Raw genomic sequence first — 18,673 nt, 5'->3', positions numbered from 1 at the left:
AGGACATTATAACCTGATTTTATTAAATAAATCTCAAAATACCAGAACTAAGAAGAATCTTAAAGCCTGAAAATATAAATGTAAACAAATAAAGGAAACAAGAAAAAAATAATAAAACAAGTATTTCTTGAGCCCCTTCTATATTCAAAATGTAATGATTAAGAAAAACACATTTTGAGTTTATTTTTGTGTATGGTGTGAGGGAGTACTCTAACTTCATTGATTTACATGCAGCTGTCCAGTACACAAAATAATTTTGTCCATACACAAAAATAAACTCAAAATGGCTTAAAGACTTAAACATAAGACACTATAAACCTCTGAGAGAAAAACATAAGCGAAACATTATCTGACATAAATCTCAGCAATGTTCTCCTAGGGCAGTCTACCCAGGCAATATAAATAAAAGCAAAAATAAACAAATGGGACCTAATTAAACTTAAAAGCTTTTGCACAGCAAAGGAAGCCATAAGCAAAACAGAAACACAACTCACGGAATGGGAGAAAATATTTGCAAAAGATGAGACTGACAAGAGCTTAATATATAAAGAGCAGAATATATAAACAGTTCATACAACTTAATAAGAAAAAAAAAAAAACAAAAAACCCCAATCCAAAAATGGGCAGAAGACCTAAACAAGCAAGACTCCAGTGAAGACATACAAATGGCCGGGAGGCACATGAAAAAATGCCCAGTATCGCTCATTATCAGAGAAGTGCAAATCAAAACTACAATGAGGTATCACTTCACACCAGTCAGAATGGCCATCACTCAAAAAGTCCACAAACGATAAATGCTGGAGAGGGTGTGGAGAAAAGGGAACCCTCCTACACTGTTGGTGGGAATGTAGTCTGGTGCAGCCATTATGGAAAAAAGTATGAAGATTCCTCAAAAGACTAAAAATAGACATCATATGATCCAGCAATCTCAATCCTGGGCATATATCCAGAGGGAACCTTAATTCAAAAAGATACATGCACTCCAATGTTCATAGTAGCACTATTTATAATAGCCAAGACATGGAAACAACCTAAATGTCCATCGACAGATGACTGGATAAAGAAGTTGTGGTGTATTTATACAACGGAATACTACTCGGCCATAAAAAAGAATAAAATAATGCCATTTGCAGCAACATGGATGGACCTGGAGACTGTCATTCTAAGTGAAGTAAGCCAGAAAGAGAAAGAAAAATACCATATGATATCACTTACGTGTGGAATCTAAAAAAAAAAAAAAAAAAAAAAAAGACAAACTTATTTACAAAACAAAAACAGACTCACAGACAGAGAAAACAAACTTATGGTTACCAGTGGGGAGAGGGATAAATTGGGAGTTCAAGATTTGCAGATACTAACTAACATATATATAATAGATAAACAACAAGTTCATACTGAATAGCACAGGGAAATATATTCAATATCTTGTAGTAACCTATGCTGAAAAAGAATATGAAAATGAATATATGTATTTTCAAGTATGACTGAAGCATTATGCTGTACACCAGAAACTGACACAACATTGTAAATTGACCATATATATATATTTAAAGCCAGAGACCTTGTCCTCAAGGAACTCTGGTGGAGAGACACAGATATATGAAGATAATTATAATACAATGCGGTCATATGTAATGGTAGAGATCCCTCCTAGAGAGTATAATGATAGCAGAAAGAGAGGGCCTCCAATCCAGAAAGGGAAAAAAAAGAAAGGTTTAAGAAAGTCAGAGACTTCCTGGGGGAGGTAATTTATAGGCTGAGATTTTAAAAATCTAAAAACAAAAGAAGTTAGCAAAGTAAAAAAATTAGGTAAACATATTTCAGAAGGGAAAAACAGCATAAGCAAAGACAGATGGACAAAACATCATTTTAAATGAGGAACTAAAAATAGTTTAAGGAAATGAGAGGCTAACATGTGAAGCTGGGAGAAGGTGGGATGAGGCTTGAGAAGCAGGCAGGTCTTAGGGGTCAGCCATGCCATGTTAAGGAGCCTGAACTAATTAGTACCTTCACACATTCTGTTCTCTCAGATAGAATGCCCTCCTCTACCTTTTCTGTTTAAACATATTTAAAAATCAGATCAAATTCTATTTTCTCCATGAAACTTTCTTATAATCCAGTTGACACTAATTGCTCCTTTTCTGATCTGTACTTGTTGCCCATATCATATGGTTAGCACCTTATTGTACATATCTGTTCTTATTACCTATTTCACATAATTTTGTACCTTATTTCATCAGTTTATAATGCTGCCATATAAGTTATTTTTCATTAATGTTTTGCTCAGTTGTCATTACAATACAGAAATTGGGACCACACAAAAAAAGAAATTCAAGCCCAATATAATCAATACTACGTATTTTTGAATGGTAATCTTGTTAAAACAAAATACCAATCATGGGCAGTCTCTCAACTTTTACCACATAAAAAATTAAGTTGTAAGAACTAAGGATGTTTGTAGAAGGTTTATTAAGCTCCAGTGGGAAACACACTTTGGGACACTTGATAAATATTTTCTTCAATTTTCTATAAATTATGTATAATAACTAAAAGACTAAGGTTTTGCAGAAAACATTTTACATTATTATGAGTAAAATATTCTCCATTCACAGTAAATCTTTGCCAGATTTCTTCTTGATTTAAGGAGTAGGGATATCATATACAAATTTTAAAAACTTAGAAATACTTAAATTCTAAAAATGAGCAGCTTGAGATGAGTGAAGGAAATGAGAGAACTGGAAATCCTCTCCATAAGGATTATTACGGAACCAAACACGAAATAAGCCATTAAAGATACCATAAATTCAACTAATCTAAAGCAACACAGCAGAGATCTTTGGATCAAGCACACAAGCACTAATTGTGGCCACCTTATAAATAAAATATAGGATAATCCTTTAAACATTTCTTGAACACTTATAACTTTTAATTGAATTCCACATTTTTCTAAATATGAAACAAGAATTGCCAAAATGTCTTTAACACGGCTGCTTCTAACACGGATGAAAACTGAATTTAAATTGAAAATAAAAGTTTTAGTTTATAAAAAATTAATCAGTGCCAGAGAATTTCATAAAGACTTTTCTTATTATTAACTCAAAGTTTCCATGGGTCACAAGGGAACTAAGAAAGCAGAAAGGCTTCCTGACATGTTTCTCTGGCATGTTGGTATTAGCAAATATGATAAATGAATTATAAAAATTAGATGAATAATTTACAATAAAAATTTTCACCTAAAACCCATACATGATAACAAAATCATTTTTGCTTTACTATCAACATGATCATTTCCCAAAGTGTATTCTAACAGGCACAAGGTCCACAACACACATTTCTAAAAATAGGTTCCACGGTCAAATAAATCTGAGAAACGCTGCATGCTGACTTCCCATCTTAGAAATTAACAGTACCATCAGCATAGGTAAACCCTGTTTAACTTTAACCCAAATCTCCCAGCTTTATCTTGAACGTGGAACACTTTTTTGATACTTCATAATGCTAACTAGTATTCTGAGGAACATGTGTCCCAAAGAATGTATTTTGGGAAATTCTAACAATAAAATTGTTCTTATGCTCTTACTTTTCTAGTGGCCTGAATTGATTATAAAGGATAATTTCCCAACAAGAAACACTGTGCTCATTTAACTACTACCAGGACTGATAGAAGAATAAATACCAACAAAGATATTTACCACTTTAAACAACCTAGAAAAAAAATAGAAAATGTAAGAGTACATTACTCATACTAAAGGTAAGTATTGCCTAATGTGTATTTTATTTTAGTATTTTATTTCAGGTATATATACATATGTTTATACGGGCCTGCATGTAAAATGTATTATTTAATGTGGGATATAATCAGAAAGTTTAAGAATGCTATCAGTTCTAAAAAAAGTTGGGTTAAACAGGTTCCTTTACTGCAGGATTTTTGAGAGCCTTTGATGAACCTCCAAGAGCACTTCTGGTCGCAGGAACCCTTTTTTTATTGAAGCATCTCACTTTTGCTTCAGATCTTGCATCCGGTGCTCCTTTTGGAAAACATGCACCCCCAACTGTCTTGAGGCACATTATATAAAACCAATATTCAGTTATCACTTCTTTCAGAATATCCACAGATTTCTCATTTTAACTGCTGGTTCTTCACTATTCCATCAAACTTACAACTTTAATTTGATTAGCAAGAAGTAGCAGTTAAGCACCTGCATTTCAATTCTGGCCCTACCCCTTACTGGCTGTGTACTTTACCAGCCTTGAATTATTATTTCATCTCCCACAGCTTCCTCATATGACATAAGAATGAGACCACTTAGATTACAGGGTTTGGGACTTGTTTTTTAGGATTAAATGAGATAATGGGCATAAAGTATTGAGTCCAGTGCCTGGCATTCAGCATATGATACCTATTACTATTGGAATAACACTATTAAAGCACCAGGAGTTAAGAAATCCATAGTCAAAGCTAAAGAAACTAAAAAACACTATGCTGCCACCCAGTGGGGACTATGATACAAAAGCTGATATTAGTTCCTGGCAATACGATATGAAGCTGCATAAAAATTAAAGTACTCTCTCAAGTTACATTAGCACACTTTATAAATCATCAAGTGTGGAATTTAATTTTTAAAATTCACTACCCCAAGCCAACCTTGAAACCAGGAAGGGTTACCATAAACACTCAAATTGGCTAAAGAAATGGCTAGAGAAGAAAACTGGGATGGACTGCAGAGTAAATTACACCCACATAGTATTTGCTGATTTTCAGGTTGGAATATTTCAGCAAGGATTTTTCCTTCAATGTACAAAACAAAAAGAGCCATAGGCATTTATCACAACTAAAGCAAAACAGCAAATAATCAAAAGTTAAAGGATTTCATTACTCTAAAGGGAAGATTCTTAGTGGTATCTTCACAATTTCTTTCTAAACGAAGTGTACTGATTATAAAGGTTCCCATAAACGCCTTGAGAGGTATCAATAATTATGTCCAAAAGCAAAGCTAAATGGAAGATTAAGACAATAACATGAATAATTTAAATATACAATTCAGCATTATCAGGATTAGCTCCGTCATTTCATTCCCAGGGAGATTACATTTCAGTTAAATTGTGCAAGGCACTTCAGAATAAACTTACCCTAAGAATAAAGAAAACTGAGAAATTCTCCTTGAGGACATACACACTTTCGTAACTGCTCATAGCCCTAGAATGATTTTTACACAATACTTCAAACATTCTGTAAAGTAACATCCACCAAAGTCGAGACTCACCAGTCACGGTTTAAAATGTTACAAACTTTGAGCACCACACTAGCCTGAAATTTTCCACAAGAATGACCAACATGATTACATCTATTCATAACGCAAACACGAGGCTTAAACACAAAACAAACCCTAAAGCACACATACAGGATAGATGCGTCTGCGCTTCTCTCAGCGAATAGACAAGACCCACGTTACTAACCCGCAGCCTCCAGGAAAAGCCACGAGAGGCCCAGGCAAATAGAGCGAGGTCCGAGGGTGCCGCCCTCTCCCCGGGCCGGGGGTGGAAGACTCCAGCCACCACCAGGGTTCTAGGGGGCAAGTCCATCCCTGGGCAGCCTGAGATGCAGGTCAAACCCCGAAACACACCCTGGATGAAAAAAAGTCAGGACTGTTTCTAAATAGCTCACCTGCAAGGCAGTGAGGGATCGAGTTACCTCAGCCAAACGCCTCCAGCTCTCTGCCAACCTCGAGCTTCCGGTTCACCTTTTCCACCCTAGGGCACTTCCGGTTCCCAGGCTTCTGGGTCCTGAGCTGAGGAGGGTTGGGAATCTTGAGCACCTCCGGCAATATGATTGTTTTATTTTGTTTTGTTTTTAAGCTAAAACTCCTGGAAAGTTGTCTCTGGATATTTGATGTTTTTCTTTACTTGCTTTAAGTATTGGCTTATATATCCATGTTAAAAAAAAATCTTTAGAAGAATAAAGAAAAATCTAATGGGAGCAATAGGATCTGCAATAGGATAGGGATAGGAGAGAGGGAGACCTCACCAATACCTTTTTATACTTTTTTATGTTTGAATCACGTGAAAGTGTTATCCATGCAAAAACTAAATGTTGATCTTCTTTTTTAAGTGAAATGAGAAAAACTGTAGATCTCATACTGATGATCACACCTATTCTGGCACCTAATTAATATAGAATGTACTGTATTTCAGGCATCCTACATAGTTTTTCTGTGCTACCAAAATCTGAAAGAAAGGTACCCGTCCTCAAATTTTTAACCTCATTTGCAAGTAAAGTCTGTCCTGAACTCTCTTTTCACTCCCTCCCTTCAGGTCTTTGCCTAAATGTCACCATATTAGGGAGACCCTTGCTGACTACCCTAAATAAAATAGTAATACCCACATGCATAGTCAACTACCTCCTCCCTTGCTTTATTGCCTGTAACACAATCACCATATCGCATGGTGTATTTGTTTATTGTCTATATCCTAGAACTTAAGCTCAATGTAGGCAGAAACCAGTTTTGTTCACTTTTTTTGTCTTTTTTTTTTAATTGAAGTATAGTTGAAGTACAGTATTATGTTACAGGTGTACAACATAGTGATTCACAATTTTTAAAGGTTATAATCCATTTATAGTTATAAAATATTGGCTATATTCCCTGTTTTGTACAATATATCCATAAATTTTATTTATTTTATACATAATAGTTTGTACTTGTTAATCCTTACCCCTATCTTGCCCCGTCCCCCTCCCCTCTCTGCACTGGTAACCACTAGTTTGGTCTCTGTATCTGGGATTGCTTCTTTTTTGTTAAATTCAGTAGTTTGTTGTATTTTTTAGATTCCATATATAAATGGTATCATATGATATTCCTGTTTCTTTGTCTGACTTATTTCACTTAGCATAATACCCTCCAAGTCCATCCATATTGCTGCAAATAGCAAAGTTTCCTTACTTTTTATGGCTGAGTAGTAAGTATTCCATTGAATATATATACTACATCTTCTTTATCCATTCACCTGTTGATGCACACTTAGGTTGCTTCCATATCTTGGCTATTGTAAATAGTGCTGCTCTGAACATAAGGGTGCATGTATTCTTTTGAATCAGTGTTTTGGGGGTTTTTTTTAGATATATACCCGGAAGTAGAACTGCTGGATCATGTGATAGTTCTATTTTTAGTTTTTTGAGAAAACTCCATACTGTTTTTCACAGCGGCTACACCAATTTACATTCCCACCAACAGTGTATGAGGGTTCACTTTTCTCCACACGCAACATTTGTTATTTGTCATTTTTTTTGATGATAGCCATTCTGACAAGTGTGAGGTGATATCTCACTGCGGTTTTAATGTATACTTCCCTGATAATTAGCAAAGTTGAACATCTTTTCACGTTCCTGTTGGCCATCCACGTGTCCACTTTGGAAAAATGTCCATTTAGTTCTTCTGCCCACTTTTTAATTGGATTGTCTGTATTTTTAAGGTTGAGTTGTATGAGCTGTTTATATATTTTGGATATTGACCCCTTATCAGTCATATCATTTGCAAATATTTTCTCCCATTCAGTAGGTTGTCTTTTCATTTTGTTGATGGTTTCCTTTGCTGAGTAGTTTTGTTCACTCCTGCATACCAAATTCTCAAAAAGTGCCTGGCCAAATAAATGAATGTATGAACTATGACCTTTTGATTTGGTGTATGCCAACTATAACATCTGTACTATAATAGTGACTAATATTTACTGATAATGTACTATGTGTCATACGATGAGCTAAGTGTTTTACATATATATTATCTGGTTTTAGTCTCCACAACAACACTATTATTATATACTTTTTGCACAGTAAGAAATTAAGGTGTACAGAGGTTAAGGAATTGAACTTAATGACTCCTGATCCCCTTCTAATTCTATGCAAATTTCCCAATGATTGATAAATTTAAATTATAACTTGTTCCTAAAAGAAAGATTTAAAATAATTTTCGGAAGTGCTTTTTGCCATTTTTCCTTTTCTAAAATATTCATTATAGATACGTCTAGTTCAATGGAAAACACCTTGGTTTCCATTAAAGTGCCTATTTTAAAACAAGAGCAGTTAATCACTTTAAAATAACCTCATTATTATGTTAACAACAATAAAATTAAAAACATCCTTTCATCCCCAAGTCTCACTTTTGAGATAACATTCCAAGGGCAATAATCAAATAGAGACTGGAGAAGGAAGGATAGTAATTGTACAAAGGTGTTCATAACAGTGCTACTTCTAGTAATAAAAATTTTGAAATAATCATTCTGAAATAGCTGGATATTTAGAAAACTACATAGTATACCAATATATTCAAACCCTTTATAACCTTTAAAAAATAAGTATACCATTTCAATGCATAAAAATGTAAGTAATCTCAAAGAACAATGGGTACACTGATTAAAACTGTGATCATATCTTTGAATTCTGAGAAAGATCATAGAAAATTTGAGCACAATGTAACTTATCACTTAAATTTATGGAATCATTTTTTTTAATCGTTGAAGTATTTAACAAAACTTGATAAATTCTAACACCTTTTTCTTTCTTTCTTTCTTTATAACTATATAGACTTGCCTTAGGCCATAATTGAAATTTTCTTCTACATACAATAAGAGAACCCACAAAATGGTGATCCTTGTACTTCCTCAAAGAATTGCAAGTCGAAATAAACTTGAGGTACTATTTCACGCCTATTATGTTAGAAATTTTTGTTGTTGAATTGTAATAACCAACACTGGTGAAGTACGTGATTAAATTGGTTGCTCATACTTTTGGTGACTTTATGATTGGTATTCCCTTCTTGGAAAGCAATATGGTAATGCACGAGAAGAGCTATGAAATATTGTTTTTTTTCTCTCATTCCTGGGAATTTGTACTAAGGAAATAAAATGAAGGAAAAAATTTGTATGCAAAGTTACTTATCATGGCATTATCTATAATGGCATGAAATTGGAAATAAATTAATTAAAATTTAAAAATGAGTAAATTACAATGCACTAAAATGATATTTTGAAGATTGCACAAAAAATAATAGGGAAATTATTGTGAGAGAACAAACCCCTTTTTATTATAATCATAACATTGTTATGCATATAATTTTATCACATGATTGCCATAATACTTAACTACATAATTATCATATGATTAGTTAATGGGCTCATACTAGAAACAGTGCTACCTACCCCGCTATATCTGTCAGTGATCTAACTCATGGTATCAGTCAATTGTATGGGAAGAGGTGAAAGGAAGGGTCTAAAAACTAAAAGTGGAAAATCCTAAACAAGGGCTTTAGAATTCTTTGGCAGCCTTGGATTCTTTATGAAACGGTCTGGAAAACTCAAAAGACCTAAGTGAGGATTCATTTTAAGCTAGACATGTAGAGATTTTTCTGTCTCATACCTCATAGACAGAAGCCTTAAAACTTCATTCTGTAAGTTATGAATTGATACAAATTCTGACTCTGCCTTTTACTAGCTGATGACCTTGGGAAAGGCACTCAAACTCTCTCTACCTCAAAATCCACATCAGTAAAATGGGAATAATGATAGTACCCAACTCTAAGATATAAATATGATAGATAAGGTGCATAAAGAGCACACTACTGTGCCTGGCAGGTAGTAAGCACTCAATATGTGATGGTATTATTATTTATTATTATTATCATTATTGTGCCTGTTATTTTTAAGAATTCAATAAATATTAATTAATTAAATTAATTGACTGGGTGAGATAAATATTCGGTGGCTATCAGGCATCTAAGTCAGAGCCCAGTTGATAGGACATTCTTCCTCTTTCCTCTGCACTCTCTCTTTTCCCTTTTAGCTCTCTGTCCTCATGTCCTCCTCTCAATTAATCTGATGTAACTTTACCTATATGCAGAGTAAAAGCTTTCTTCACTGCAAAGTGTGTGTTCTTTTATGAAGAGATTGTGAATCTTTATTATAATGTGGAGTCATTTTTACACTTAACGTAGGTTAAGGCTTCAGAATCTTAATCCAGCCCTAGCCATAATTGTCAGAGAGTGAAAGTATGTCATTTTTACTTGATGTAGTAAAGGGAGTGAGCATATTTACATGTCTCCCAAACTGGTTTCTATATAATCACAGTTTTCACATCCTATATTAATAGGCCTGGAACTACTTAGAATTTGTCATGAATAAGCACAATGACTCCCTAGGAGAATAACAGGAGATGATATGTACATTGAAGAAAGATGTTTTATACACAAAGTAAATGAACAGGTTTCTGTAGCTTAATATAAATGCTATAGTGAAAACAAGTGCTTATAACTTGTTAGTCACAGCACTTATCACACGTCATCATAGTTATTTGTTTCCATGTTTGTGGGAAGGGATTTGTATCTTATTCATCTTTGTATCTGCAACCTGACCACGGTGCTTGGCACATGATATACATTTAATAAATATTTATGGATATATACTTAAATTTAAAGTCAAAGTTGCATATAACTTAAAAAATTTCATGTAATGGTAGTACCACACGGTCAAAAATCTCTCTAATATTTTTTAACATATTTGGTTTTCACTCTGGCTTTTCTCTTTGACATGCATAAGAATGTAACACGTCAATTAGCTATTGAATTTTAAGTGTCAATATCAAAGTATGGATTAATCAACTACAAAACATTCACTGTATGTATTACATACACTATGGGAGAGGCATTATTGTAGGCTTATGATTTGTTGACTTTACTTAATCTTATTTTGTACATATACTACATAGGAGAACAAATCAAAAAATTTCATATCAGAAAATTTGCATTAAACATGTCCTTCCTAAAACTTCTAAATTTCTTTAAATTTTATACAATTTTTAAAGATTACTTTCCATTTTCAGTTATTACAAAGTATTCACTATATTCTCCACTTTTTACAATGCATCCTTGAGCCTATCTCACACCCAGCAGTCTATACCTCTCTCTCTCCCACCCTTATATTGCCCCTCCCACTAGTAACCACTAGTTTGTTCTCTATATCTGTGAGTCGGCTTCTTTTTTGTTATATTCATGAATTTGTTGTATTTTTAGAGCCCACATGTAAGTAATATCATACAGTATTTGTCTTTCCCTGTCTGACTTATTTTACCTAACATAATTCCCTCCAAGTCTATCCATGTTGCTTCAATGGCAAAATTTCATTCTTTTTTATGGCTGAGTAGTATTTTATTGTGTGTCTGTGTGTATGTATATGTATATGTATATGTATATGTATATGTGTATATATATCAATCACATCTTCTTTATCCATCTACTCTTCCTGAAACTTTAATTTTTTTCTAATATACTGGATTTTTCCTTTAACTTCCAATTCAAATCTTAAGGAAAAGCAATAAGACAAACCCAGCGAGTGTATGAAATCTATCTTCTCTACCCCTTCAACCAGATCCTGTCTCTGACCCCTTTACTTATGCCATTTTTGTAGCATTAGTCTCCTAGTTAATCAAAATAAAGACTTCAGAGTAACAATATTCTTGTCTTTTCCTCTCTCTTACTCCTTTCCTCCAGGTTTCAGGACTTACTTATGGATTTTGAATGATGTAGATGAAGGAAAGTGAAATATTGACTCCTAAGACCAATTGGGTCTTAGCATCCAGAAAAGACAAAAACAATGTGACTAACAAGGGCTTAATTTCCAAAATATACAAATAGCTCATACAACTCAATAACAAAAAAACAAACAACCCAATCCAAAAATGGGCAGAAGACCTAAGTAGATATTTCTTCAAAGAGGACATTTGACTGCGTGAAAAGATGCTCAACATCACTAATCACTGTAGAAATGAAAAACTACAATGAGGTATCACCTCAGACTGGTCAGAATGGCCATTATTAAAAAGTCTACAATTAACACTGGAGAGGGTATGGAGAAAAGGAAACCATCCTACACTGTTGATGGGAATGTAAATTGGTGCAACCACTATGGAAAGCAGTATGAGGTTCCTTAAAAAACTAAAAATAGAGTTACCAATCCCAGTCTTAAGCATATATCCAGAAAAGACAAAAACTCTAATTAGAAAAGATACATGCACCCCAATGTTCATAGTAGCACTATTTATAGCCAAGACATGGAGGCAACCTAAATGTCCATCCATAAATGAATGGGTAAAGAAGATGTGGTATATGTACACAACGAAATATTACTCAGCCATAAAAAATCAAATAATGTCATTTGCAGTCCATTTGGATGGACTTAGAGATTATCATACTAAGTGAATTAAGTCAGACAGAGAAAGACAAACACCGTATATCAATTACATGTGGAATCCAAAAAAAATGATACAAATGAACTTACTTACAAAACAAACAGACTCACTAACATAGAAAACAAACTTACTGTTACCAAAGGGGAAATGGGGTCAAGAAGGGATAAATTAAGAGTTTGGGGTTAGCAGATACAAACTACTATATATAAAATGGATAAACAACAAGGTCATACTATATAGCAAAGGAAACTATATTCAATATTTTGTAATAAACCATAATGGAAAATAATATGAAAGAAAAATATATATGCACGTATATATCTGAATCACTTTGCTGTATGCTAGAAACACAACATTATAAAGTACATTCAATAAAAAAATAAAATCTGGAAAAAATATTTAGTTCATATCCTCCAACAAAAGTTTACTTAAGCCTTGTCTGTATTGAATAAGTGAAGAAGGGATATTCCTCACTGAGTATTTATACTGAGATAAAAAAGAGACACTGATGCTAGAATATGTAATGGAATGTTCAATCTCTTCCCCTTCTTTCACCAAAATTAGCTTTAGAATATAGATAAAACACCCACCTGTTTTTCCTTTACTCAAACTGTGGGACAAAGGAATGGATGCAGAGACACACCATCTTAAGAGAACAGGAGCGGCACTAGGAGGGTGGGGTGGTATAGCTCACTGGTAGGGCTCATGCTGAGCATGCACGAGGTCCTGAGTTCAATCCCCAGTACCTCCATATAAATAAGTAAGTAAGTAAATGAAAACCTAATTACCTCCTACCCCCAAGTTAAAAAAAAAATTTAAAGAGAACAAGGAAAAAAAATTTATTGGGAAGAAAGTAGTTCTACCCTTGCAATCTTTGATATACTAACTCAAACACAGGGAACCTTATATCTGAAAGAAGGCACTTCCATTACTCAGCTTGAGCAGTGAGCCTCTCCCAGTACTTTGTCCCAAACTTAAAGTGAAAAAAACAAGGCAGTTACCCAGATAATTAATTCAATTCCCCCTCCAATTCTCTTCAGTTGCTAATATAGACATATCTTTAACATCTTATTTTATTCTGTTCATGTTACTGCTGTTTAAACTTTTATATGTTTTTCATAAATATATAATACCATTTACGTATCTAAAGACTGCTTACAAATTTTTCAGGGACACAGACTCCCTTCATTTCAATCACAGTAAATCCCTCTGACATTAATAGGAGTTCCACATAAGTAGGGAAAGGATGAAAGAGCTCTTAAAACTTATACTGCTATAATATACACTAAAATGCTTGTTGGGCCCCTTTATTCACAGAGTTCAGTAAGTAAGAAACTGTATCCAAAACGTGGGTCTAAGTTAAATAAAGATATAAAACACAAGGCCAACTTGAGGTAATTTTTGCAAGATCAGATTTATCTAACAAATTCATATTCTGGCCAAATATGGCTTGAAACATCCTTAGTAAGTCAGCTGAAAATGACATCATAGGACCTAGTAAGAGAGACCTGGACCAGTCTTGGGGAAAACTATAGTACTGTTTTTCAATTATTTTCTACATTGTTATGCCTTTCCCTACCTCCTGCCCAGCCATCTGAGCCACCAAGGGCTCCTCTGTGAGACCCACTGGAGCTGAGCACTATTCCAGGCTCCAGGACTGTACCCAGGTGTTGTTACAGTAAAGAATTTTAGAGCCAGAAAGAAATAAAATTCTCAATTCCTACCACAATTCTGAAGCTTGAAGAACCAGAAGGGCAGAAAATTCAGATTTTATCCTCCCAAGACAATAATGGTGTTTAACTCACATTGCCTTATGTGAACTTCCTAACAGATGTATGATCTATACTATGGGTGGGAAACCAATTAAAGGAGGTTAAAAATGCAAGTTTATTTCAGTTACTGGTCATAGCTATTTATGTCAAGCCAAAGCTGCTTAAAGTAACATTTTGATTCCTGTCAGTTTGTACTAACATAGAGGAGAAACAGGGAAAAGCATGGAGAAAAAAGCTAGTCTTCCAAGCAGACTTCATCCAGGCAGTTAGCCTCTGCAGGTATAAATCACAGAGCTGGCCATAAAGGCAGATGCTCAGGGCATCTTCCAGACAGTGGAACCAGGGTAGTGAGAGGAAGAAGGTTGGCACAAAAGAGAATTCAGATTTGGTAGGTCTAATGGGGGAATCCAGGCAGGCAGAATTTGAGAGGGCCCCCTTTTGATTCTGGTACTAACCCCTTGTTCATAATCCTTATTGATATGCAAATAAAGAAAAATCTCGGGACCTATGAAAACATCCTGAAATTCAAAGTAAGACACGACCTAGAAAAGTAGTTAACAAGCTTTTTCTGTAAAAGGCCAGATAGTAAATATCTTCTTAGCTTCTGCAGGCCATGCAGTCTTTGGCAACTAGACAGAGTTGTATTGTCACAGGAAAGCAGCTATTGTAGCCTTCCCAGTGCAAAAGCAGTCAGAGACTCTACGTAAATGGGGGAGCATGGCTGTATTACAATAAAACTCTATTTTTAAAAACAGGCACCTGAGAGCTGTAGTTTGACCACCCCAATCCAGAATAATCAAAGGAATGACTCCCTCTAAAATAAACTCACTACAGAAACACGAAATGTCTAGAAAAATTTCTGACTCTTTTTCGTAATGATTAAAGAATAGATTGCATTTATGAGAACAAAATAAGCCTTCATAAAAATGAAAGAATTTGAGAATAAACAAGATTGGACTTAAAATTGCACTAAAGGCAGCACACAACAAGGCTGGAAGCAGAATTATTAAAGCAGGAGGCAAACTCAGAAATTTAATCAAAATAAAGAGGTAAAGGAAAAAGGAAAGAAAATTTTGAGAATTATGTTCAGGAGTGAAAGAAGATGTTGATTAAGAATTCCTAAAAGGGAGAATAACATATGGGAAAGAAGGAATAATCAATTAAATGAAAAAAAAAGTCTCTGAGCTGATAATTTATCATGAGTGGGAATAGGGCACATATCAGATGAAACAAGAAGGGGCACATAGAAACCAAATGATGACTACTTTTTTCTCTATGTTTGTAAGATGAAGACTGGTCTTTTTCTATTTCTGTCTTGTTAAAATCACCAGATGAGGTCCAAGATGGAGTTCATGCAAAGCCTCCTGCCAGTAAACCAAAACTGAACTGTTTCTATGCTTGGCTCTCCTAAAAGAGGAAGTCCTAGGTCAACCAATCATCGCTTGTCTGCTCAGCAAGTTACCTGACCTGCTCCAAGAACGCACTTTTACTCTGTATAAGGAAAATAACCTGCTTCAACCAACCAGTAAATGCCCAATATAACTTCCTTGTTTCTGCTCACTCTGGTCTATAAAAATCTCTCATTTTATATAGCTCCTCTCTATCTACCAGTTTGGTTGCTAACCAATTCATGAATCACTGAAGTAAAAGCCTGCTAAATCAGTAAATTGTCTGTGGAAATGTTTATTGTAACAGTAAATTTCTATAAGACACAGAATTTTAAGTTACTATGGGTTTTCCTAATTATGAAATAATGTGTTAATTTTGTAATGTCAAAATAAAGCACAAAGAAATCTAACCTATATTTCCACCACACTTAATATTTTCATTTTCTACTTTCTTCTGTTCATAAATATGTTTATCAAATTGGTAATATTTTATACATTCTGCTTTGTATCTTGCTTTTCTTTGCTTATATAATGGAAATATTTTCAATCTATAATACCATTTTAACTTTATTAATTAGGCCCAGTAAAAAATATGTGATTGACATTATCCTAAAGGCTTTGTACATAGGCTTGTGATTTTGTTCCTAGACTTCAACTAATATGGTAGAGAATTTTTTTAATTTAGTGCAAAACTTAAACATCCTGATTATATACAGTGATTAAAATATGGTGCTTTCAGAAGCAATAAGATTAAGGAAATCTGTGTTCTTGTGTGCATGCAATTGAAATCAACTCTGGCTAACATAAGCAGAAGAGGAATTTATTGGAAGAGTATTGGGCAGCTCACAAAATCCCTGAGAAGCTTCAAGGAGGAGATTCAGGAAATGGACAGAAGCCAAGGAAGCCTGAGCATCAGGAGCCACAACCCAGACAACACTGGGGGAACAGTTTGGTTAGGACACTGGTTAGAGGTCACATCATAGGACATGACTGACAACAGACACCCAACACCATTGTAGATTCTTGCTGTTTTTATACTATGCACAAGTAATTTCTGCCTCTGTGTGTTACTCTCTCATGATTCAAGGCCCTGAGCCAAAGTGCCCCCAAATCCTGGTTCCTGGATAAGGTGCCCTTACTCTGGCTTCCCCAAGCCCTGGAGAGGGAACATCACCCCTCTTTGGTTTCAGTAGTAGGAGGCAGGCCCCTGCATCCCACTAGGGTTGCACACAATGGGGAATTACCCCTAAAAAGGAAGTGGATGGGGGAGGATTATATATATATGAGAGAGAGATAATCCTAATGTTCATGACAAAAATTACTACATGATCATGACCTATGATCATTGACTTTTAATATTCTCCTCTAAATTATGAGAACAATACTTGCTTCTACTGGCTTCACTGATATGCTGTAAAGATAAATGATTTAATATCTGCTAATTACACTGAACACCTTAGGAAGACATAGGCACTTTGGATACAAGTTATTTTCATTAGGAAAACTATAATTAGTAAAGACTGTAATATCTGCTGTGCTTCAGACAAAGATAATAACAAATGTTACAAAGTCAAAGATACTGGAAACTATCTGCAGGTATTTTGTTCTAACTATAATATACAGTTATATATATATATTTAAGTTTTAAAACTGCATTCATTTTTAGTTAACTTTTTAAACTTTGTTTACATAAAATACAGTTCCTGGGCTTGGAATTGGTGAGGGGAAGAAAGATGCATGGATGGTTCAGTTGGTTGGATCTGTTACATTAATTTCACAGTCTGTGAAGGAGTGGATTGCCCCTTGAATGGTAATGGAAAATTAGTTTCCTTATTTCTTCATTAAGACTGTGGGAGGAAAATTAATACTCTCTCCGGCTTTTCCAAATTAATAGAATATATCTTTATTAAAATGATGAATGTACATGCCTCCTTTCTTTTTGGTTGAGAGGCTCTCTAACTTACAGAATGACTGAACTTAAAGCTGAGCCTTAGAAATCATCTTGTTAAGGAAACAGATTCAGTGAGAAGAAATTAGTTACCCAAGGTCACACAATTTATTAAGGACAGAGCAAAACTAGGAACTTGGGTCTCTGACCCTTGATCCAGTGCTGTTTCAAATTTATCAAGTCATTCCTTTATTATACTTTCCACATTGTTATTGTATGTAGTGTTTTCAATTCCTATGCCCTGAGGGGTGACAATCCCTTATACAAAATGTTAAAACAAAATATGTACCTTTTCCCAATTTTCTTTTTGTGAGCTTCAGATGTAAAGAAATAGAACCCCTATCTTGCAAAAAGCCAATCTTGGGTAAAACTTTGAAAAGGAGATTTTCTTCAATCCTCCCCCTTTCCCATTTTATACTCTTATGCAAACCCAGATTCCCAATTAACCTATGCCTCTTCCCACCATTCTTCTTCATGAGAACTCCTCTGAGATTTTATTTTACTATTTCGTACATAAACAATGTGTACAGACACACATCATTTATATACCACTTTTTCTTTATCCCTACTTGATTGCACCTCCTCTCCCATGCTCAGAAGTAATTAACCACTCTCCTGCCATTTCTTTCCTTTTCTATCATTTCTTTACTTTTCTTCATGGTTTTACTACATGTGAATGTACTCGTAATCAATATATTGTTTAATTTGCATGTGATTTCAAACGTAATAAAATTGGCATATGGTAATGTAAATATGTTCCTATACTTTCTTTTTTCACTCAACATTTCGTTTGTTAAAAATTGTTATATGTTGCCTTAAGGTATTTGTTTTCGGTACTGAAGTGCATGCCATTAGATGAATACCAAAGTATATTTATCTATTCTTCTGTTTGCTGTAAGAGTCAGTATTCATAATTAAGCCAAATGGCTTTAACCAGGACCTGAAAATTCAATTATCTATGGAGCCAAGTTTTAAAAAAAACAATGTGGAAAGCAGCCCAAGTGTAAGACAGTGGATGATGATGAAGATTGGAGGGCCTCTGCTCAGCCCCAGCCAGTCGTTTCCCACTGTTACCAAAACTTCCAAATATTCCAGACTTTCTAGAAATTTCCCAATTTTTAAAACACTGTGTAGGCTGCCATTTTCAACCATCTGTAGATGATTTAAAATGAAGAATAAGGATAAGGGAAATGTCCTCATGCAAATAATTTTTGGATTTGGGGTAGGAAAAAGGAAAGAATCAAGAATGCCTAGAAGTTTCTGGCTTTAGTAACTTTTCCAATTGTACTGCCATTTTCCAAGTTTGGGAAGACCAGGGTCATGGAGGACCAGGTTT

The sequence above is a fragment of the Camelus dromedarius genome, chromosome 12 (assembly GCF_036321535.1).
Source record: "Camelus dromedarius isolate mCamDro1 chromosome 12, mCamDro1.pat, whole genome shotgun sequence".
NCBI classification, from domain to species: Eukaryota; Metazoa; Chordata; class Mammalia; order Artiodactyla; family Camelidae; genus Camelus; species Camelus dromedarius.
This window is presented reverse-complemented; position numbering follows the sequence as displayed.